This window comes from Cynocephalus volans, chromosome 1, assembly GCF_027409185.1.
Source record: "Cynocephalus volans isolate mCynVol1 chromosome 1, mCynVol1.pri, whole genome shotgun sequence".
Lineage (NCBI taxonomy): Eukaryota > Metazoa > Chordata > Mammalia > Dermoptera > Cynocephalidae > Cynocephalus > Cynocephalus volans.
In genome coordinates, this window is record NC_084460.1 from 98,733,666 (window position 1) to 98,757,695 (window position 24,030).

General features: G+C 36.3%; 1 protein-coding gene and 1 pseudogene across 6 annotated transcripts in view; both read left to right on the forward strand.

The window, feature by feature from the left end:
• Positions 1-24,030, forward strand: part of NLGN1 (neuroligin 1) — a 662,017-nt gene that overhangs the window by 424,256 nt on the left and 213,731 nt on the right. The window lies entirely within an intron of this gene.
• On the forward strand, positions 23,340-23,495 carry LOC134364876 (U2 spliceosomal RNA; annotated as a pseudogene).

Here is a 24,030-nt window from a genome sequence, read left to right on the forward strand (position 1 = left end):
TCTGAAATGAGGAAGATAGCAAAAACCTACTTATATAAATAAAAACAGATACACATACAGCACTACTACATATTTTACAAGCATAACTCAAGACTTATACCAAGCATAATTCAGTATAAGTGGGGGGTGGATGAAAGAGGTGGTCAGGAATAAAAGGGGAAAACAAACAGAGCCTGAGCAGGGCTTTAGGATACTCATCATGACCACATGCCATGGACTGGTAGGAATGGTTAACCCAATTCTCTGTACTTGAGATCTAATAAGCAAACAAAAGCCCCTCTATTAAATAGCTTATTAACAGCAAAGGCAGAACTTCAAGCAAAGTTGAAGATTTTTGCTTCCTAATTTTATCTTCTTTCTGTATTACATGCTGCTTTTATACTAAATATTTATACAGTACATTATTACATAATGCCATAAGAATTATTGTAATTCAGTTCAAGGATATTAAGTAGCAATTGTGTGAGAGATTGACTGTCATAGGCGTTCATGAACACAGCTAGTAAGTATAAGCCAAATGAGGCTTGGCTAAATTAGGTCCAGTTCCTTTTTTTTTTAAAAAAAGAATGAAAAAACTAAAATCACAAATCCATCTTTACCAAGCCTTTAAAACAGTATAAGTCTGTACTGAAGTTTAGGCATAGTGTAACACACAGAAGGGATTCTAAAAATGTTCTTTATCTTGCTGTCTGTCCAAAGTTCTATCATCCTGGCAACGGCTCTTTCCAAAATTCATCTTCTTGGACTCTCTCAAAAACTCCAACCGTTCTCTCTCACACCCTCTTCTCCAACTTTTGAATTTGTTTAGTTTTTCTTCTTCCTAATATAGCTACTTCTATTTTATTATTTTGAGCTTTGCAATTCCGTTCATTACCAATCACCAAAACATAAGGCTAATATAGGTAGGGTTCAGAGGAAATGTTATAAATGCACACACAGTCCACAATCCTTTTGGGGCTAGATGTATTTCAAAATTCCAAATGTTTTAGGTTTTAGGAAGAAATTTGGCACATAAGAAACATCACTAAGGGGAGTGGGCAGCACTAATGTAATAATGATACAATATTATTTCTGCAACAAAAAATATGAATATTCAAGCTATATGGGATAGAGAATCATGTCAGCTCAGGTCAAGTTTTGCACCTAAATAAATTCATATTGGCTCAATTTTTGCTATCAAATGAGCTTGATTTTTATAGCTTTTTGGATTATAAAATTAAGGATAAAGGAATGTGATTCTGTACATCAACACTCAAGGATCATATTCATGAGTAAATTTACGTAAAACTCACAGTAGCACAAAGCGAGTGTGAAACACTTTTATGGCACTGGGTAACACATGCATTATTTCATTTAAGCCTTATAACCACTCTTTAAGTTAGGTATTCTTATTCCATTCTATGGAAGAGGACAATAAAACTCAGTACCTTTCCCCAAAGCATTTGAATAGTTTGTGGCCAATGTTAATTTCCCTGTAAGGTGTGTTTGACTTCAGACCATGTGTTTTTAATCACACTGTGACTCTTGATCTCAAGAAATTGGCCTCTGGTTAAAGATGACAGATTGAACATATATACTTACCTATTCTTTCTTCTTTCTCCTGAAACTTCACAAAAAGGATGGTAAAAAGATATTTATTTATTTATTTATTTACATTAGAAATTGAATGTTTTTAATATTTTTTATTTTTTATTTACTTTGATTTATTTTTTATCATTATACAATGTAATTGATTTTCGTGGCCATTTACCAATAGCAAAGGGATATTTAGTCATACTTAATCTATTCAGGTGGTGGGGAGTGGGAGAGGCAAAATAACAATGAAATTTTAGAAGCTGGAAAGATGAACAAATCATAAATGATTAAATAGTAGTGAAGGAACTCGGTCTTAAGCCAATTTTGCAGAATCCCCAGAGGGCTCAGGAAGTTACCAAACTAGCTATCTTTAGAAGCGAGAATAAAATTGGGGCTAAAAAAGGAAATATTGGTTAAAACTCATTAGAAGCATTTTAGAAACCTTTTTTTTTACCACACATTTAAGGTACCTGAACACCCCTCTCCCCAGGCTCCCAGTATGAAACTGTTTTGATGGTGAAGAAGATTAAGGGAAAGTTTATGTATGGAACATGGAAGCTTTTGATATTCTTGTTGCTCTCAGTGGTCCACATTGACAGCCTAGTTTATATTTTTGGGAAGGTTGGAAAATTCTTCTTTGGGTGAATCTAAGCAGTCCTAAAGTAAAAGGCTTAAAGACACTGAATGAGATTCTTTGTTGAAATGACCCATACTAAAGAGAAAGCCCACAGCTGACAAGCCTCACCCACCTAGATTTTCATCATCTTTTAGTTTCTGTTTATAAATCTAAGAAAGCCGAGGATCAACAGGCATTTGCAGTAAGTATTTATGATAAAAACATTAATAAATAAGGAAGAGGCAAATTGAAGGAGACTTTTCAGAAGAAAACTACAAAAAAACTGTTGTTGATATCTTAGGGGATGTAAGAGATTATAATGCTCCCAAGACAAAAACAGTTTTAAAAAAGGAATATTCACAGAATAAAACCTCTTAGGGAAAAAATTTAAATCAACCAATAAAAATGTTTAATAGTAGTGTAGAATATAAAGTTGACGAAATCTCTCAGAAACTACAATAATGTTGGAGTCGCAGAAGTAGAAAATTGAGAAAATGGAGGAGAGGAAATATCAAGTAAATAACTTAGAAAATTTGTCAGAATTTAAAGACATGAGTTTTCATATTAAAAAGCAGCATCTGGGAGGCTGGCTGGTTAGCTCAGCTGGTTAGAGCATGGTGCTGTAACACCAAGGTCCAGGGTTTTCAATCCCTGTACCAGCGAGCTGCAAAAAAAAAAAAAAAAAAAAAAAAAAAAAAACACCAAAAACCAACCAAACAAAAAGTAAATAAATAAAAACAAAAAAAAACCATCTAGTGTCTAATACCCCAGATGAAAATAGATCTACACCAAGGCCTATATCATAACACTTTAGAATAATGGGAGAGGAGTAGAAACTTCTAAATGCTTCCAGAAAAAAATACCAAAACATAGAATAATTAATAACAAGAATAAAAAACTAATGGCTATTACACATTTTCTCAGAATCATTGGAAAATTAAAAACTAAAATTTAAAGTAAAGAAAACGTTAAGAAAAAAGGTAGAATAAAAAAGTAGATATACAAAATCTCACAAAATGTAACCCAAATGCATTTTTTCACAAGAAGCCATTGAAGTATGTGCTCTACCGAAACAAGAAAATCAACCAAGAAATATGAAGACCTAGGATCTGGTAGCAGAGAATCTAGCAATAAAGAGAGACAAAGGGAATATCCAGTTTAATAGGGAAAGAAATCTGTGAAGGCAATATTTTAACAGTGTCTTTAAGAAAAAGTTTCAGTGGAAAATATTAGACCACACTCAAGACGAATTAAATCAGAAAATCTGGGGATGGGCTCAGGCATCAACTTCTTCAGAGTTCTTCAGATGATTTCCATGTGTAGGCAAGTTTGATAACCAATAGCGTAGAGCCTGGTTATACAAAATGTGGTCTCTGGAGCAGTAGCATTGGCCTGTCTGGGAGCATGTTAGAAATGTAGAATCTCAGGAGTGACGGGAACACTTAAATGTGATTTTAAAGAACTGCTGGAGGCTGAGTGTGGTCTAGTGCGAGTTTGAGAAACTCCTGGGGATTACAGTTCTAGGGACCCCCCACATTCTCATGGGCTTTGCCTACAGAAACCCCATCAAAATTTCATGGTGAAGATCCAAGAAAGACATCCTGTGGTTCTGTCAGGAAAAAGGGAAAAATAATCACTGTAAAATACACCAGAACTTTCTCCATAACAAAGGTCAACTCTCCTGAAGAAAAGACTGCCAGAGCTTTATCCCAGTGGCAGAAGGGCATTATTCCTACTTCTAAGCCAGCTAGCCTTCCTGGTCATGATGGGGGCTGGGGGGACATAGCCAACAAGAGTCAGGGCTTCAAAAAAATATGAGGGTACTTCAAAAGTTCATGGAAAATTTTGTATTATCTTTTAATTCTGTTTTTCCATGAATTTGTTGAAATCCCCTCGTAGATTGGAAATGCTGCAGCCAGGGAAGAGGGTAGGGGACAGAAGCCAAAAAGCTTTATTACTGAAGAATCACTTATGGAGCTCACAGCCTGCTAAAAGATTGAAATATAGTCATAAGATTATAAAACTCTTTTTCTCCCCCACACTGTAGCACCACGCCAACAGGGCTCCGGTATAACCACAGTGAATCAGAGCTAACAGAGATGCAAGACACAGACCCTCTCTGAGGAGGGGGTACTTAAGGAAGCCCAAAGTTAAGAGGGGGACAAAAGCAAGGACAATTTGAAGCTTCTGGCTCTATGGCTACAACAGACATTAAACAACACAATCAAACATTAAACACACTTAATTCCTAGCCAAATTAGCATAAATCCTTACAGTAGATCTATTTATTCAGTTCCTATCATATGACACAATGTATCTGGCTTTCCACAGTTATAAGTGTATACCTAAAGGCAAGAGAAAACAGAGTCTGAAGAGAAAAAGCAGTCATCAGAGCAAGATTCGGATGTGATACCATGGATGTTGGTGTCATCAGACTGGGAAGTTAAACTAGCTATGATTAATATAGACTTTTTAATGGCAAACTTAGACAATATGCAAAAACAGAGAGGTAATGTAAACAGAGAAATGAAAACTCATAGGAAAAAATAAAAAGAAAATGCTACAAATCAAAAACACTAAGAGAAATGAAGAATGTCTTTGATGGGCTCATTAGAAGGCTTCAAAAATCTGAGGAAAGAATCAATGAGCTTGAAGATAGGTGAATAGAAACTTCCCAAAATGAAATGCAAAGAGAATAAGAGAATTTAAAAAGCAAAATAGAGCATTCCAGAACTATGGGACAATTTCAAAAAGTTTAACATGTGTAATTGGAATAAAGAAGAAGAAGAAAGAGAATGGAGCAGAAGAAATTCTTGAAGTAATAATGACCAGTAACTTTATAAAATTGGTGACAGACAAACACAGATCCAGGAAATGCAGAGAACACCAAGCAGAATAAATACCGAAAAAATAAAAAATAAGCACATCATGGTCAAATTGCAGAAAACCAAAGACAAAGAGAAAATCTTTAAAGAAGTCAGACGAAAACACTTTACCTATGGAAGAATAAGGTTGAGAATTATGAGACATTTCTTCAGAAACCATGCAAGCAAGAAGATAGTGAAGTAGAATATTAAACGTGCTGAAAAAAGAAAACAAACAAAAAACACCCATCTAGAATTATATATCAAGCAAAATCATTCTTCAAAAGTGAAAGAGAATTCAAAACTTTCTCAGACAAACAAAAAACTGAGGAAATTCATTGTCAGCAGACCAGCTGCACAAGAAACATTAAAAGAAGTTCTTCAGGCAGAAGGAAATTGATACATATGTCAGAAAGTTGGATCAATATAAAGAAAAAAGAAAAGAGCATCAGAAAAGGAAAAAAATAAGGTAAAATAGAATCTTTAATTTTTCCTGTTCTTAACTGATCTAAAAGCAATAAAGGTAGCAATGTATTGGGTGATTTTAGCATACCAATAAGTAAAATGAATGACAACAAAGTCACATGTGAAGTGGTATAGTGTTATGTGAAGGTGGGCTTAGAGTAGTTTAAAACATATATTGTAAACTCAAATGCAACCACTACATATTTTTAAAGAAATATTATTGATACACTGAAAGAAGAGATAAAATAGAATCATAAAATGCTTGTTTAAAACCAGCGAAGGCAGAAAAAGTGGGGGGGAGGGGAGATGAGGGAGAAAAAAAAGCAAATGCAACATACAGAAGAGAGTTACAAACTAGGTAAACTTTAATCCAACCATATCAATAATCACTTTGAGAATGGTCTAAACAGACCAATTAAAAGATTATAAGAGGATAAAACAACAAGGCTCAAATATATGTCTATAGGAAACCCACTTTAAATATGAAAACTCAGGTTAAAATATAAGGGGTAAAGAAAGATATGCTGTGCTAACCTTAATCAAAAGAAAGCTGGAGTAGCTATTCTAATTTCAGAGGAAGCTGACTTCAGAACTAGGGAGATTATGAGAGGTTAAGAGAGGTATTACATATGAAGTACCTGCTGTATACCTAATACCGTGACAGATATTTTCATTTATGTAATCTCATTTATTCCTAGTGAAAATTCAATTGGTGGGTGCCATTGACTGTATGTTCGAATATAAGGAAATTCATAAAATATGAAAAAATGGTATTATTCATTGGTCTCCTTTTGTTAAATAAATTTCGTTGTAAGAGCAAACAGAAAAATCAGCATTTGAAGTCTGCAATAGGAACTCAATACACCATTATGTTGGTTATTCTTGTATTCCACTGATTATTGTCATAGTATCCTATTCAAAACTGCTGACACTTTCGCTGCTCACAGGTAGACAAGAAACCTAGGAAAATGTGTAGACAGCAGATCATTACACAACAGCCTATTGCCATGTGTGATCTGCCACCCCCTTGTCTCATAGGCTATTGATGCCATGCAGGTAGTCTCTGTCACACATACTCCTGGTGGCAATTTCCACTGCTTCCCAGTGTCTCACAGCCTCCCCACATGGCTTGGTGTTGTGTTTGGTATGTGCTTAGCACATTTCATCTCCCTGCCAAGTTTGTGTTTGCTCCTCTTAATGCAGCTCCTGCTTTAGTGTCTCGCTACCATTTATCATCCACAAACACCTCATCCTGCAGAGCAGAGCTGGAGGGATCATGGCTTTGGTGTTGCTGGGCTGGCTGGAATCCAAGGTCTTATTGCCAGTTATCTGCAATTCTATTTAATAATAAAAAGAGCTGACGGTGTTGCTGGTAAAACTGCCTGAGAAATCCATGTGCTGGCAAGTCTACATCTGCTTATCACTGCCCTGTACATCTGTGCTTAAGTCCACTGCCGTCATTCATGGTTACGTGACCCTCTGGACCATCAACCTTATACACTCTCCTTTCACAAAACAGACAATATATTATTATTTGCTCTGATGTGGGAAATGGCATGGTTTTTTATATCTTTCCAATATTAAGAGATAGCTGGTGTCTTTTATTTATTAAATGTACACAGCAATTCATTAATTTATGCAAGAAACCAAAATATCACTGAATATTATAAATATTATTCCTTAAAAAAATTCTCAATCAGCTGAAGACCTTAGCAAGTAAAACCCAAATCAGACTTGAAAACAAAATAAAACAAAGAAGTAAATAGTTTAATATGGAAATTAATGCCACAGGCCTCTTCCATACTCACTGGCTTGTGAAGTTATTTGTGATATATTAGTTTTATTTAACACACTCATGTAGTGCTTATTAGGTGATTTACTAAGTTCTCCCATCCGATGCAGGCTAACCCACTGACTTAAGAATGAAAAGCAGAGCTCCGGATACCTCCGTTTTTATGGTCTTCAAAAAGTTCATGGAAAGATATGTACTACCTTTTAATTCCATTTTTCCTTGAACTTTTTGAAGTACCCTTGTATGAACCTGTTCCCTCACTTTTCAGCTGGCTCTTTCTGCGTGCTCTTTTCATGCAGATAAAGATCAATATTATAATCCTAACACCACACACCATAAAATTTAAATTAACTTACAAACTGGGGGGCAAAGAATACCTAGGAAGAGAAATTAGGAAGCAAAATCAAAACTAATTTTATCTGGTGACTCCTGGTATTTGTGCAGAGGTCTACACCCATAACTCACATCATATAGGCATACTTTCAATCACCTCTGTTTATGTTTCAAAACCAAGTATCATCAGTGATATTTTCAGAGATATGCTCCATTCAGAAATAAGTGCACCACCTTACTGTCCAGGGGCGGATCTCCACCAGTGTGATTAAACTTGAGAAAACTACCTTTTGATGTTAGCAATCACACTGTTGAACGCACCAGCAATGTAATGTCCCTCAGAGCAAAAGGCTTACTAACACAGAGCTCTGTGAAACACGGACATTCAGATAGTGCTATCACACAAAATATTGTGTACTAACAAGCACAGGTGAGAAAATAGGAAGCCAAACTATTTAGATATTAGCTAAGGCTGATAGTTAAGAATGGATTGTTTTTGTCATGTGTTAATTTAGGACAATTAACCTTTTAAAGGATGAACATAATCACTAATGCTGTTTTTGGGGTTTTTGTTTGTTTTTTATTGTATTTTTTTGTTTTATTTTATTTTATTTTTTATTGGTTATGAATATTCATGAGATACAAAGCTGATTGTCACCCCTCATGCCCATGATGTGAGGGCCAGATTCATACTGGCAGCATGCCCATTGTCATAAATTGCATTTGTACCCACCCAGTTATCCCCAACCTCTCTCTTAATGCTGTTTTGCATGTTTCAGCACCTATTGCTTCCTCTAAAGTAAACACATGAAAAGAGTCATTAAATGGCCATAGATGAAGGTTAAGGCTTTGAGCACATTAGTTGGCTGGTAATTTCAACAACAAAAAAATACAGTTGACAGTGTGGTGAAACAGATTATTGAAGAAGGGTGTGATGAGGGCTGTGTTTTTAATAGATTGAAGGAGAAAGTGTTGATGCAAAAAGTAAGGGCAGAGATGGTGCCTAATATTAATGCCTCCAGTAATGATAAAAATATATTGAATGAATTTTATGATGCAAATACATTTGAAAATATGGGAAATTATGTTTCTTATTCAAAGAATGTTATGAGGCATGAAGCCTGCTGAGGAATATTAACTAAACTAAGGTAATAAAGAGAGAGAATGTGACAGTCAATGTGAATCCAGGCAATATAATTCTCATCGGGTTTTTGCTTTTACTTTTAACTCTGTAAATCTCACTTGGCTTCTATGAGCAAATCATGGAACTTCTCTTCCCCTCTGAATTGTTAGGTTTGGGTCAAAATTGAAAATTTTAAATGCCATGTTGAGTTTCTCTGCAGCCTTCTTTACTCAGTGTATCAGGCTGATTTATTGAGGTGTCAGCCCTTCCATCTCTCACTTGGTCTCAACTCATTCACCACATCAACAAGGAATCTAACTACATCCTTTGCCCTTCCTGTGATGTGGGACATGGATTCTTCCTGAAACACCTTTTCAGAAAAAGATTCTCAGCAGCAAGACCCTTCTGTAAATTATCTGAGTGAGTCTCTGCATCATCAAAGTTCATTTTAAAAATAAAGTATATTGCCAAACTTTCGACATCTTTCTTCCACAGGACTGTTCAGAATGCTCCTCCACATACTGCATCTTATGAAATATTTCCTATAAGGTCACCCCTGTATTAGTCTGTTTTTGTGTTGCTGTAACAGAATACCTGAAACTGGGTAATTTATACAGACAACAGGTTTATTTGGCTCATGATTCTGGGACAGCTGCATCTGGTACAGGCCTTAGGCTGCTTCTACTCATGGTGGAAAGTAGCAGGCAGCTGGCAGGTGCAAGATCATATGGTGAGAGGAAGCAAGAGAGTGAGAGGCAGATGCCAGTGTCCTTTAAACAACCAGCTCTCAAGGGAACTAATACAGTGAAAACTCACTCACTACCAACACCCCCAGGGTACTAATCTATTCATGAAGAATCTGCCCCCCATGACCCAAACTACTTCCAACATTGCCAGGTTGGAGATCAGATTTCAATATGTGCTTTGGGGCGGGGGACAACACATCCAAACTCTATCACCTCGAGTCCATCACTGATTAATTTAAGGAAACTTCTTCCTTCCGAATAAGTAAAAACAGTACAAAGAGTGAAATCTTTGTTGGAAAAAAGAATTATGTTCTGGTTCTAGAGTCATCCTAAATGTCTTATATCTCATTTCCTGAGTATCCAGGTGCTCTTTCATATACCCTACATATTCTTCAAAGTGGTCTTCCTTCTCCCTTTCTAGGGAGTTTGGAGAACCAAGGAGATGTACTTCCAGCCTTCTTAACCTCTTTCCTCCCATACCCACAGTGGGCAGTGATGCTTGGTTATTTTGTGGTTTGAGTTGCTTTTTAAATTGCTTCATGTACATAACTCTTGAGGAAAAGAACATGTGGCATTTTCCTTTGATATGCTCCAAAGGACCTATCATAGACTTGAGCATCAAAATTTTTTGCTCATTGAAAGTAAAAGCAATTCGCTTCGCTAGCTCTGATTTCAGCTGAAATTGTTTCACGTAGCGTAAGACTCTTGGGCATTAGAAAACAAGAGCGACTCCCTTAGGAGCCGGTCATTGAGGAAGGAGGCACCAGTCCCATGTGCCTGTTTCCACATACTTTTTACCTTCAGACCCAGAACACAATTTTTTACCTCAGACAAGAGTGATCTATGGGAAGAACTTAGCCTAGCTTAATTTTTGTATTTCCAAAGCCTTTTCATTGGCTCTGAGAGATTTTTTTCCTTTGAGGATGAAGCATTCAAAGGCATCAGGTAAGGAAGATAAGACTCACTGAGTTAGTGAAGCTATTGGAGCTTACTCCTTGCAAAAGACAAAGTATATGTACCTGAAACGTGAAAATAGCAATAGAGTGATTTCCAGGGCCACTGCAGTCAGGGTTTCTGGCAGTGAGTGTGGGCTGGACGATATGTACAGAATCATTTGTGTTCACGATGCCTTTGTAGGCCTGTGACTGCCTGTGCTTAGGAAGATAAGGAACACGGAGAGGGAAAATTTTCTGCCAAAGAATATGAAAAACTAAAGTAAAGTAAGTAGGACCTTCATGTTGCAGCAACCGTAGCTGGAAAGCTTGCCGAGGTTGAATTACTGAAAAGCCCAGAATAGAAATAAGGCCGACCCTCTGATGCCCCAACCACTCTCCTGAAAATGATCTTTCTAAGGTCACCATTAGAAATTCTGCCAACTCAAAGGCACTGTCCTTGTTCTCCTTGACTTTCCGTTGCGTTTGATGCTGGCTCCCCACTATTCACAATACTCTTTCATTTGACATCCAGGATGCTGCATTCTTCTGTGTCTTTCTTTCTGCCTACTTCTCTTTTCAGAGAAAAAGGGCTGAGGGCTAACGAAGGCTAAATATCCACCATGTATCTACATCTGATTGCCTCTGCATGTTGTGAGCTGAGTGAGGCAGACAGGAGGACAAGGACACCCTTCGAAAGAAACTCCAATTAAGTGACTGTTTGCCAACTGTGTACAGGAAGCATGAGGCGTGAAAGTTAGGTGGGAAATCTGAATGGATTCTAGAAACTTCTGAAAAGAACTTCCCATGACCCTGAAGGGGAATGTAAGTGAAGTAAAGGACAAAACAACTGAAAATCATTAAAGACCAACTTTAAGCTGGACACCTTATTTCATTCATTACAAAATGAAAACATTGATACATTGAACTACATCAAAATTAAAAACTTGCTAATGGTCTTTTGATGAGCAGAAATTTAAAATTTTGATGTAGATCAAAGAATCAGTGTTTTCTTTTATAATTATTACTTTCTATGATCTAAGAAACTTTTGTCTAGCTGTTAATTCATGCAGATATCCTCCTGTATTTTTCTCTAAAAGATTTGGTGTTTTAGATTTTACAGTTGGATCAGTGTTTGAATTAATTTTGTGCATAGTATGAGGTAGATGTTGAGGTTTATTTTTTTCTGTGTGGATATCTGGTTGTTCTCCTACTCTTTGTTGAATAGACTTTTCTTTCTCTATTACATTGTTTTGGCTCTTCTCTGAGACTTGTAAATAAACTTTCATGATTTCACAATTAATAGACCAAGGAATCCAAATTCACATTGATGGAAAAAGTCCATTTGCATTCTTTCCCAATTTGTGGCTAGTGAAAAATAATGCTAAAAATTATCCAAAATGACTAGTTACTGTGCAGTCTTAGCATACATTATTTCATTTTATTTTTAAAATAATTCTATTAAATAAACATATTATGACACCCACTTACAGATGAGAAAACTGGGGCTCAGAGTGGTGAAATAATGTGCCAAGACCACACAGCTCATAAGTGACAAAACTAAAACTTGACCCCAGGTCCATCTAGATCCAGTGACTGCTCTCCCAACCAGTGTGTTATATTGTCCCATAATGAAAATCAACATGCCAATCATATGTGTTACCTGGTAGGAAGTGACTGAGGCACTGGCTAAGATTGCTTTTACTATGTAGAGAACAGGCATATCCAAACCTACACACTACCTTAAGAAAACTGGAATTTCAAACCAGCGTTCCTTTAAATGGTAACTCAATGTCTTTAACAACTTATGTTTTTATCCTTTATTCTATATTTTACTGACAGTATTTGAATTAATCTACTTGCAAATGTGATTTAAAATAGTGCAGCCAAGAGTAAGTATGGAAAGCTGTGCTTTTAAAATTCTTTTTCTTTATCAGTTGAAACAAAGCAGGCTTTCCAGTCCTTTGAAACAATTCCTATTACAAGAGTTCTGATCTCAAATCAGATTTCGTAGTTTCAAGAAGTCTGAAAAAAGCCATGATTTAGAGCACTACTAGGGTAAAAACTACCTGCCTGTGTGTTTGGAAAATATTTGGTCATTATACCCTTAGTGTTTCAACAATGACCTGAAGAAAAATGTACTATCTGTATATGTGTGAGATTTATTGCAAGTATGTAAGTAAGGAGAACTGTACTACTATTTTGCAAAAGCATGTGAAAAATTGAGGCTCCATACTACATTTTCTTAAATGTAATTTAGCGGTAACTTGAAATTGCTTTTATATACAAAAAATGACAATAGCATTTCCTCAAATGGACTCTCATGCAAGGTTTTTATTCTTTAAATAATAATGGAAAATTGAACATTGGCAGAATAACTCATTTCTATTTCCCCCTGCTTTATTAAGAGCAGGCACTACTGGCTCCAATAGAAGTTAACACACTTTTTCCCCCTTGTTTTCGTTCGTTTGTTTTTGCCTTTTGTAGCGCTATATGAGTGCATGGAAAATGGGACTGTGCGGAACTTCTGGGATCAAAGGCACTGTCCTTGTTCTCCTTGACTTTTCCCCGAGTGCGACATCTGTGGGGCTCCACAGTCCCCCCTAGTGTGACATTTGTTGGGCTCCAGGTACTGCTTGCTTCGGTGTTTAAGCTCACATTGCTAGGTTAAACGAGCACCTGCTTTTCTGTGCCTACATGGAATAAAATAACAATCTCAGAGCAACTTTGTAAGTATCTGCTTCCTCGGGATTATACCTTAGGAAATATAGCTTTATACCTCTGTTTCGTAGTAGAGATCCATATATCCATACTGCCCACTTTGTAAAATTAAGGTGAGGATCAAATGAAATTGTGGAATAAATGTATATTTGTGAAGTATCAGGGGGCGAATTCCACTACTAAACGAATTGTTTTCTCATTTCTTAATTTTATTTAGTGCTGTATCATCCATCCAACAAATTTTATGGGAGTCAACAGTGAATAGCTATGAAAGTTGTACAGTATATTTGAGAGAACTTTTTAAAAGGTTTTGAAGGATTAAAAATAAATCTAATTTGAATGTAAAATTAAAATTGTTAAGGGAAGTTATCAATGATGAATAGATGAGATTTCTAAAGTTTTAAATATTCTATACTCACACTGAAAGCAGTATTTAAGAGAGAATAAAATAGATGTTCATTAGGCCAAAGAATCTATTATTTTTGTCTGCCTTTAGTTACTATATTTCTAATATTTAACTTATCTTAAACAAAAATAATATGACGATATTCTAAATACTAATATTCACTTGAATGTTATCATGTTGCCATAATTTTAAATACTGGTTATGTTACATTTTTATGAAGTACACATTTTTCTTTTTCCCCAAATTAGTAAGAAGACAAGATTCCCTTAATAGAAATTCATTTTACAGTAAATCCTGAGATTACATATCTATTCCATCAAGTAAGGTGTTACTGTTTTAGCCAAGGTCCAATAGACAATTCTATGTATAAGTGAGATAGTGACTGAGAATTGAAATATGAATTAGAGTTTAGCAATAGATTTAGAATCATCCAAATCCATTTATTGAGTTGCTACCATATGCACATACTATTGTATTTGCTTGAGAAAGTAGTAAAAAAATTAAGACAGTTCCTATCCTTGGGGATTTTACAATCTGATAGGAGAGATAAGATAAATGAATAAATCTTAAGCACATCTGCACACACATGCACCATACACAGATAACCACACACCTCAGGTACACATAGCAATATGTATCGAGTAAACATGAAGAACAGCCAGAAAATAACATGGTGTGCTACTAGGAGTCTAGAGATTTTATATCTAGTCTTATTTCTATCACTATTTAATTTGCTTAGTTAAGTACTTTTATCCTGCTTTATTGTCCCAAAATATTCAAGACAGTCCAAAAATAAATGTAATTCACAAGTTTTTCTTAAGACAAAGGTAGTTGATAAAATTTGTGTGAAGAAAAAATTTTGCTAAAAAAAATTAATTTAAAACCAAAAGGGACAATAGAGTTCAAAATGGATGTTCTGAGATCTTAAACACTTGCCAAGGGTGGGCAAAAACCTTAAGTATGAGTTTTCTAGAGGGCAATGAAAAGGAGATCTAGTCGGTTTTGTCATTTTTGAGGTCTAAATAAAGTAGTTGCACAGGAGAAACTTATCTATTCTCAGAAATCAGCAAGGAAAGAAATGTTTTTTAAATATCCTCAAAAAGAGAACATTGTGGAAGAGTCAACATCCTCAACACATCATTGCTATAAACACAACATATTTCAAGGGTTGTTTTTATGATATCCCTCCAGATAAGCTGCTGGTTTAATGTTAATGTGATCTGGAGATCAGTTGTAATGTGTACTTTTGGACCAGTCACTTGCTAGTTCTGAGCTTTAGCTTCGTTTCTAAGTTTAGTTTCCTCATCTATACAGTAAGAGAATTACGTTAATTGGATGATTTAGAGAAGAAATTATAGTTTAAGTGCCCATAAGAGGTGAAATCTATGGTGTTCATGATGGCAAAGGGGGTTTGGAGGAAGAGATATTGAGTTTGGTCACAGATGAGTTAACATCCTCACAGAAACTTTAAGGAGACAGTTGGAAACAAGGCAACAGAGAGTGACTGAAGCTGAAAAAAATCGTAACTCAGTGCCATGTGGCACAAATTAGAGCTACAAGAAAAAACATTCTCTTGGAAGGAATGTATAGGTGAGAGACAAGAACCAATCCGTAAGGAATGCCAGAATTCAGGGTTAAGAGACGAAAGAGAAACCAACACAGGTGATAGAGTAAAACAGAGATCGAGGATTTAAATAGTATTTAATGATTAATAATAATTTTATGAATTGTAATGAAACACAATACTTGAGGATAAGATACAATAATAGGTGCAATGAAATGCAATTGGTGAGTTTAAATTAAATACCTAAAGAGTATTTATTAAGTAACTACAGATGCTAGGTACTACAGAAAATCATTTAAAATACTAAGATACAGTTATTGTTCTCAAAAATACTTTGTATTCTATGAATGTAATGCAGTACGTAAAAAATAACCAGAGAATAAGTTAGAGTATCATAAAAGCCCAAAGATAAACAAAAATTTCTGTACCTTTAAAAAAGATAGGTTACATTTGGCTAGCAAATCCATAGCAGGCTTCATGGAAGTACAAAAATTCAAAATGATTCCCAAAGAACAAAGAGACAGGAAAGCAGGGAGGGGGAGGGGAGATTTTTGAGCATCAGAAGCAGCATGGACAAGAACTTGAAAGTGGGAAAGTTCAGGGTTTTTCAGGGAACAGCTGGTAACTATGATGGTCAACGGAGTATACGTAAGAAGGAGCCATTGATATTTTTTGAAAAGTTAGGTAGAGGCCCTTAAATGCTGGAGTAAGAAGTTATATTTAATATGTTGAATAATGGAAGTAATTGAAGGTTTTTGAGCCAGGGAGTGTCATGATCAGAGAAGTTCCTTAGGAAGATGCATCTGCCAGTAACAGGACAAAGTAGAACACGATTAGAAGCAAGGATGGGAGTTCTCATTAAGAAGTCTACTCATGGCAGTAGTGTAGGTGGCCTGGACGGGGAAAGTCACAGTGGAAATGGACAGAAGATGGAAAGGGCTAGCAAACGTGGCCCGCGATTGAATGTTACTTTGTAACTTCGGGTCAATGACAATGTGCCCAAAGGCTAATTCCCTATCTCCAGTGCCATCTTTCTTACTTAGTAAAAATGGATTATGGAGTTTTGCTTCTACCTGTCTCAGAGATGCTGTCAGAATTGATTATGCGTAGTTCCCCAAGGTAATCTAAAGTGCTTTAATTCTTTGGAACTGGACACTATGTAAATACGATTATTCATTATGTATAAAAGAAGAGTACAGAATGATGGATGTGCCCAGCCAAGCTGAGAGAACTGTTTAAGAATATTGAGAGGAAGAGAAGCTAGATAATCAATATGGTGTTTAATGTGGAGGGCTAAAGACATTTATAGAAGGATACTGAGTGAAAGGGAAAGAGGCAGAGGAGGATAACACATTTGGGAGTTAAGACTAATGAAAGAGGGTCATGTTTAAATAATTTCAAGAGAAAAAGTGAGTATTTTGGGTTCACTGTTCAATATTAAGAAGCGGTAAAAAATTTAAAATGAAAATTAGAGGTCATTTGTAGCATTTATGAAATGAGATGTGAGAACAGTTATGTATACAGGAATACATTCTGAATTTGATATCCAAAGTGATCAACACATATACAGCTGCGTTATAGAATAACATTTCATTTCAAAGACAAGTCGCTAGAATTGTAGAGTTCTAGTGAGTAGGGTTCAAAAGTATGATCACAGTTATTGGCTACTGTGGTATTGACATTAGAGAGGGAGAAGCTTGGAGTGTTCAGAGAATCACTTTAGGATCCTGTTTTCAGCTGATACCTATATCAGTAACCACAAAGAGAAAGAATTTTGACAATGAAATTTAAATCTATTTTTTTTTTCATTTTGTACTCCAGGATAATGTACAAGATTGACCTAGTATTTATCATAGATTAAAAGTTTATCATGGTAACCCGTTAAAAATTAGTATATCACTTAGCATAAAATAAGCTGTGTCACAGTTTGACTCCTAATGTTGTGACCTGGTGCAGAGAGGAGACTTCTGCTTTGGATTAAGAAGTTGATCAAATTGGTCATTTAGGCCTTCCTTCCACCTCTTTCAGAACCTCACCACTCCAGCCGCTTGGCTTCTTTCCCATCTAGAATGTCTTTAAAGCTTTTTCTCTTATCAGCTGATAATATCTTTGAAATTAAAGTGAAGTCATGAATGTTGAAGAACATTCTAGAATAGAGGACCAAAGCTATAATGGTGAAATGGGGACTATAGCTATTGCCACGAGGGCAAGAAATGTCACTTGTGTCTATTTGTCTAGCCATTTGAGCCAGATGACTCCACCTAGAAAGAAGAGAGTGCTGGGCTGAGAGGTTAGACTTTGGGAGAAGGTGTGGCCAGCCTTGGAGTCCTACGATCAGGGAGCATTGCCAGGGATGTTCTCACCCTGTTCTTCTAAGAGACCAAGCAGGAGGGCCCGCAACCGCCTAATTGTGCTTCTACCACACCAACACTGCTTTTGTTTTATGTAATGGGGTTCCAGAATTACATTAGGAATTCTCATTCTACTTTTCAAAAGTGTTTTCTCAGATAACTGGGTAACTGGGATTCAGGGAGGCAAAGTGACTCACCCAAGTTTCTCTGGTCTCCTAATCCAGGATCACCCACCATGTTATCATACTGAAGAGACCCTCAAGGGGGCTCAACTTCAGAGCCCCATTTTAAGAGAGGCTAAGTGAAGATTTGACATGTCACGTCAGAAAAGTTGCCAAGCCCCCGTTTTCACTGATGAGACCTTTCCTTTCTCACCTTTGTGTGCTGGTCAGCTGCCACATACACCAAGGACAGCTCCCATGTGCTTTCTGTGAAATGGCTTTTGCTGTAGCAGTACTATCTGGCTGCAAGGCTGATTTCTTACGATCATTTTGGAATGGCTCTTTCTCTTACCCTTACGTACGGCAATCAACTCTACATGGATGCCTGGAGGATGCTTCAGGGATTGGAGGACATGAATGGGATGAAAGCTCCTAAACGAGGGCATGTCACAAAAACTGAAGGAAGAAGCTAATTATGGTACTCAGGGCTATGGAGAGAACTAACGGGATCAAACTAATAAAAGGAAATATTTCTTGAGAGCGAGTGACATTACCTTGTGTGAGCCTCAAAAAGATTGTGGAATTACATGTGTCATTAAAATCCTTACCCCACCCACTCATAAGTGAAAAGTATATCCTTGACAGGCAGATGGGCCTAATATGGTTTTGTTCTATCTAATGTCCTGTTTGTTTGAATAAAGATGGAAAGCAATACAATTGAAAAGAGATGTAGACTTGTGTTCTTGACAGTCATAGCTCTAGACACTTGGGCTCTCTGCCTTTCCAGTACCCATAAAGGACCCCTCCCCTTCCTTTCTGTGGAGGAATTTAGTGATGTATGTAACATAATCTGCTTTAACACTTCCTCAAGGCTGACAAACTCCTAGCAAGTCCAGTAAAATGTTAATTTCCTGTTTTACTTGCAGCCTCACACCCCATATTGAGATGCCACTGGGTTTCTTTCTCCATGGACCAATTTACTCAATGTGCCAAGTGGGAAATGTAAAACAAGGTTGTCGTTTCAATCTGGGGGGAAGGGAAGGGCATGTGTTTGGTAGGGACAAAACTACTCAGTGTATCAATCTGTTATACATTCTCTGAGATGATTCTGGAGATTTTTGATAGCATGTCCTACTTTTTCTTTTTTTGAGGTTATTAATTGTTTTCTCTGGAGACTTCATTGAAGAGCTAAAAAGATAATTGATGAGATTTTTTTTTTAATTAAACAAAGGACATATGTAAGAATGTATAATTTATAGTAAATAACTATCAATACTTTAAAGAGACATGAAACAAAGTTCATTGTGACCTGCTCATTTTTTAACTTGAATATGTTTCAGTCAATAGTCATATTTCTTATTATAGCATATATTTCATGCATTAAATGGGGTGATATACAGGTAAATTTAAATGTGGCAATAAAAATCAAATGGAATCAAACAAATTTATGTGATGAGAGCCTTGAGGCTAATATTTTACTGTAAGATTCATTTAAACTCTCATCTTAGTAGTCTTTAAAAGAACAAAGGTGAGGTAATTAGGTGCTTCTAATAGAGAGTGTATTAGCATCTGTGTCACTGACTCTAATGGCAGGGATCTGTGTGATTTTCAGTACTTCAAATTTGACAACAAAATTCACAATCAATAGGCTTCTAAGAGGTTTCCCAATTTGGCTTAATCAGTAGAGATTATTACTTTATAATGCCAATTGCTTTGTGGAAGTAGCAGCAATGTTCTTTCGATCAAAAATGCTTCTAACAAAATAGATGTAGCAGTAAATGTTTCGTAGCTAATTGCTACCTCATCCAGTGAAGGCCATTATGGAATGAGGTTATTTCTGCTCTGTGCTTATCCTCGTACCATCCCCAAAGCACATGAGTAGGACTTTTCAGTTATATTCTGTCAGAGCAATATTATCTTTTTAGGGAGGATAAAGTTGTGTTGAAGAAAGTACCCAGAAATTGAAATAAAAAAAATTTGGTGAGTTTCTTGCTTTCAAGTGTTAGTGTCATGTGATTTGGGACCAATTCCTCAATATCCTTGAGCCTCAATGTGCACATAAACAAAACAGTAGGAAAATGCCTTGCTCTATTCAGGTCTCAGGACTGTTATGATAATTAACTATGCTGATGAGGGTAAAACTAATCTGTAAACTGTGAGGCAAAAGACAAATGGCAGTTATTATATCTTAAACATCTATGTTTGTGATGGTCTTGCATACACAATTTTATTAACTAAAGACACACCATTTGAACTCATTTAATTCTTCCTATAATAAAACTTGTTATATTGGCCCACAAAACCCTTCATGATCGGACCCTTCCTTCTTCTCTATCTTATTTTCTTGCTATCCCCTGCTCCTATGTTTCGGGTGTTCTAAATTCGTTCTTCTCAAGAACCAGTTGCTTTTGTTTGTTTGTTTGTTTGATTTCTAATTCACTGTGGACACATACATGGTCCTACTACATTAATGTGACTAGTACACTGCTCATGCCACATGACAAGAACTGGTCTAGATGATATTCAAAGCAATGATGAGTCCTCTGATGCTTTGATGTCATGGCCACGTCAACTTTCCATTAAAATTTCTAAACATTCCCAATTTCTGAACAGTCTGCCAGTGATTTGGTGGATCATGCTTTTAAGAAACCCTCTCTCAAATTATTTGCATTTTGTAAACCAAGAGATGACCTCTGCCATTCCACTTGTGGTTTCTCCTTTCTGGAATGACCCTGGCTTCTTCCCCTGACTAATTCCCTACTTTTCTGTCAAGACCCAGCACTAGAGTCACCTCCTTCAGAAAGCCTTCCGAAACTGTGATGCAAAGCTATATTACTATGCTTATAATCTGCATATATCACAGCACTCGTTACCTGGATCTGAGCATGTGGGTTCACTTTTCTGAGTATGGACTCCTTAAAGGCAAGGCTTGTCTTTTCTCTCTAGCACTTAAAAGTACCTGGTGGTCATCACTGACATTTAATTCCTAACTACTGAATAAATAAAAGGACATGTAAAAACAAAGGACTCCAGCAACACAGAATAGGGAGACATTAATCTGGTTGAGGAAACTGGGGAAGGTGTCACTGAAGAAACGTGTTTGAACTAGCCCTGGAAAGAAGTTGGCAGTCATAGAAAGGAGCAATGTAATTCAGGCTGCAGAAAAGGCAAAAGATCTGATCCAGAAACTGTGACTTGGGGCTGGCTGGTGCTTAGTTGGTTAGAGCACGGTGTTGTAATGCCAAGGTCAAGGGGTTTGGATCCACCTACTGACCAGCCGCCACAAAAAAGAAAAATCCCAAACTGTGTCTTGTCCTGTGTGGCTAGACTGTTGGGCCTTTGGCCAATAAAGCTGGAGAGAAATCTGGAGAGGGGAGCATTTGGACTCAAATTGTAAGATGGGTAAAACATTAAAGATTTTGGCCACTTTAGGAAGATTCATTCATGTGTTCAGTCAACATCTCCTAAAGAACAACTGATTCAGTAAGTGTAAAACACTTAAAACAATGCTCGGCACATTGCAAGCACTCAGTAAATGTTAGCAATTATCCTTCTCATACCTGACATCTTACCCCTTAATCCAATTATAAATAAATTTATAACATTGTTAATGTCAGGTATGTCTATCTAATAAAACTGGACAATGAATTTGTTTTGTTTGCTGTTTTTAAAAGTAGGTTACAGCGAATGATCTCTGTCCCAGCAGAATCTAAGGATAAATTGTGTTTTCCAATAGGAAATAACATATTTTGAGAGCAGAGTATATGCCAGGTATTGTGCTCAGGGTTTTACATGTGTTTCCTCTGCTATTTAATCCTCACAACTCCATGGACCAGATATTATTGTTATCCTCTTTTTAAAGATGAGAAACTTAAGACTTAGAGGGGTTAAGTAACTTGCCCAAGGGAATTTGAGCACAGGTCTCTCCCCAGAAATCAAGATCTTAACCATGAAATCATACAGCCTATTTGTCCAGAAATACATTTTAGATATTTTTCAGAGATGTGATGAGTATATAGGGTGATTCCTCATGTCTGCATTTTCCCGATATTTCATGCTTTGTTCTCTTTCAATGTGCTTTCTTACTAGGTGCTGAGTCATTTTTCTTTCTCCCTTTCTCAAACTCAGGCTCTCAGGGTCTAGACGCAAGGCATATGGATGGGAAGAAAGATGAACTTGAAGATCATTTTTCTTTCTGAAAATAAATACTTCTCTCTATTGAATTATACATATTATAAAATTATTATCGTTCTTATGTCATTTTAACAAACAGTCTATTTGTTATTTTTTTTTTTCACTAACTCAAAGTCATAATTTCCTTAAAAGATGAGAGTAAACTTTGAACCTTTCATTGGAGCAGGTTTTACCTTCAACACAAAGGAGAATTCCAACTTCTCACCACAGAAGCTCTCTAATCCCAATACACATAATGGGATTTTTATAGTCACTCCTCAAAGATAAATGGCCATTTCTGTTTTTATTTTGCTGTAATGAACCATTTAATGAAATGTTAAATTTCTGCACGTCATTTGCAGATAAGCTCAAGTGCTATATTTCCACTTAAGAAAACCATTTTTCTTTCAGGCAATTGTGAAGGCTTGTCATTTATTATGGTAAACATGGACTTAAATTATTAATCAAAGCCTTCTAATTCATCATTGGATGTTTTTATTCCCCTAGGGAATACAGTTTTTTAATCTGACTTTAAGCCATGTATATATTTTTTTCATTTTTCTACATTATGATTAATTACTTGTTGATTGACATTTTTGAGTTGGGTCTTATTTTCCTCCCGCCTAATTACATCCAATCATTTGGTTATCCTTCTGTAATTTCATGACAACTCTACTGAAAGTATTGTGATTGTAGATTGATGTTCCACAGCTTCTTATATTCTTGTAATTTAGGGCCTATTAATGGCAGAATGAGGGGGGTAAAAAACCCCAAGAATTTAATTGGTTTTAAATTGGCCTTAAAATGTAATTAGAGGAGAAGAAAGTAAGTCATAACTTAAGTATTTTTTATCACAATAAAATTTAGAGGCGTTGATCCGGCAGGGTACAGTTTTCTGTGGGAGAGGTAGAAACTTCCTGGTAATTATTGATGTGTGAACTACTGCAATGCTTAGTGTTAAAAGAAATTAGCACCTGTAGAGATGCTCGTAAGCCCGAATTTGGCAGCAGGGTGTCCAGGGCTTCCTATACTAGCAGAATGGTCCCAGGTCTGGGGGCAGCCAGGCCAAAAGGTAAAAGCATAATTTGATATATAAACAAAACCTTCCAGCAAGACACAAGACATAGAAATGAGTTGCCTTGCAACTGGATTTGAAGAATGCCCCTCCATAAAGTCTTCTAATCTTCTGTATGTAGTTTTGTTACCACTAGAAGCTGGCTCTGGCTGAAAGTAACATTGATCCTACATTAGTTTTGGTATGGATGATCAATGCCACAGCTATCACCCATTGATTCTCCAGAGCTGATTTTGCCCATCTGACATGTTGGTGAAGTCCCCTTTCTTCCTTTACCCTCCATTTACATCTCTCCCAAAGCTCAGTCAGAAAAGAAGACCTTCTCATATAGAACAGAAGTGATTTTCAGTCAAGGGAAACCAAGTTGTTGAATTCCCCAGGTATAATTTTAAAACTAGCTCTACTTTTGGGGGTAAATAATTTTATTTAATTTGCTAATCCCATCGCTTCTCGGCCTTTTGGCTAAGATCAAGTGTAATTTGCTAATCCCTTCTGCCTTTTTTTTTTTTTTTATAGTAGAAAGGACTTAGTCTTAGATGTTGAAAAGAAGTCCTTGCAAAGTCAGGTATAGAAGGCACTAGTTGTGATTTTGAGGGAAGACACAGTTGTAGCTAAAGTGATTTCTTTGCATTTGAAGTGAAGTGACTGTAGGAATGCATTAATATCACAGATGGCAAGTGGTAACAAGGCAGGTAAGAATATATTTACCAGTTTTTTTTTCTTTTTTTTTTTTTATGCTTCCTCTGTCAAGTGAATGAGTTCAGAGACTTCTATGTCATTATCCTTGTATAAGCGGTCTGTGCATGGGGAATTAGCCAGAGTCAGTTTTTTTCACAGTTGACTTTTCAGAATTATAAAAACTTAACTTCTTTAACTCCATTTGCTTGTACATTGTTTTGACACATTCTGTAATGAAATTTTATGACAAGGTAAAGCATTTATTCTGGAGAGTTCCTGTTTCAGTTACATTAGATAACGTGCATGAATTGGACACACTTCCCATCCCACTGCAGGTGAGTCTCACTTTTACAGATTTTTGGAAAAGAGTATTAGGAGTGCCATGTTACAATAAAGATAGGGAGATTCTTGTATTTCCTTTTGCATCTTTCTTACCATTTCCTAGTATGCATCAA